Below are 1,528 nucleotides of genomic sequence, written 5' to 3' on the forward strand. Positions count from 1 at the left end.
GACTATAGTTAATAATACCACATTGTATACCTACTTGAAATTTGCTAAGAGGGTAGATCCTGTTTTCTTCCTAGTATCATTCACATTTTGGTAACCATTGCTTGTCTATTGGAGTAACCTGGCTTGGATTGTTGAAAGGTGGAAAAGATTCTTGTAGGATTTAGTTTTTCATTTCTTAGTCATATGTACACCTCCGTAATGAACCATCATTCATATGACCCTTGTAATAGTAAATTCAGAAAGGCAAAACCAGGCAGTGAGTAACAGAATTAGAAAATCTCCTTGCAAACATTTTTAAAGCCTTGCCAAAGATTGAACTCTTGTCATTTATAACTTAAAAAATCAGGAACTTGCTTTCAGTTTATATGAAATAATGTTATGAAATTTGAGCTGGGACTGTAGGGCATTATTAAAATTGAAATTATTCAACGAACCAAAAGAAGCTATACAATCTGGGTAGAATTTAAACTCATAGAGGATTATGCTTTAACAACTACGAGTGGGAATAAGGAGCTCCACATGCATGTAAAGGTAAAATTATGTAACTGACTCGATAAACTATTGTACATTACAAATTCCTGTCCTGCTGTGGAGAACAATTGTCTAGCATGACCAAAAGAGAGCAAGGTTAATGAAACCGACCTAAAAAATGACAAAGTTCCAATAGCACAGGAGGCTGAACTTAGTCTTTATAGAAAAGCTGTTAATCATTATATTTTTCTTTGCTAAATAATCTTTCCAACATCATAGTCAATCGTAGCTTCCATAGTTGAATTTGCCAATTAAGACATACATAAAAATTTGTTTCAGAACCACTGATTATTTTTCTTCAATGCCCATACTCCTGTCTCCATACCATACACACACACACACACACACACACACACACACACACACACATATATACATAAAATTTCACTGAATTATCCTATACTTCTCTGAAACATTAAAAATGCTGTGGTCATCCACAAGGCATAATGGTCTAATTCTAGAATCTTGGTTAAGAACAGGGTGGGATATGGCATGGTATAGCCTAGCCAACATCTCCCACCCTGACACACACACACACACACACACACACACACACACACACACACACACTTTAATTAGGGAGGGCTAAGTCCTGCGTCAGGAGTGGTACTTTCACAGAAGGCTGACCACAGGAACTGGCTTAACAGAAACAGTGTGGTTCTCATCAGTTCAGCAAGTGGTTGGCTCTGAGACAGACTCAGTGACAAAAAAAATAAGATTAATAATGCGAAATCAATTTTCTATGTCCAGGCAGTTATAATCTGCAGTGCCTGACACTAGAAATAATTACATCAACCTCAGCCCACAGCGTGCAGGGATTTGGCATGGGTCTCTCTAATCCCCCGAGGGAAACTAGCCAGAGCCAAGTAAACTTCCAATTATAAAATATGATGGAAGAAACAGGATATTTACTAAAATAGGAATTCAAATTAGAAATTTAAAAAAACTCTACTTTGTGGACTAATAACACTAATCATTACAAAAACACCTCTATGTT

Source organism: Propithecus coquereli, unplaced genomic scaffold (genome assembly GCF_000956105.1).
Source record: "Propithecus coquereli isolate 6110/MARCELLA unplaced genomic scaffold, Pcoq_1.0 Scaffold130, whole genome shotgun sequence".
Lineage (NCBI taxonomy): Eukaryota > Metazoa > Chordata > Mammalia > Primates > Indriidae > Propithecus > Propithecus coquereli.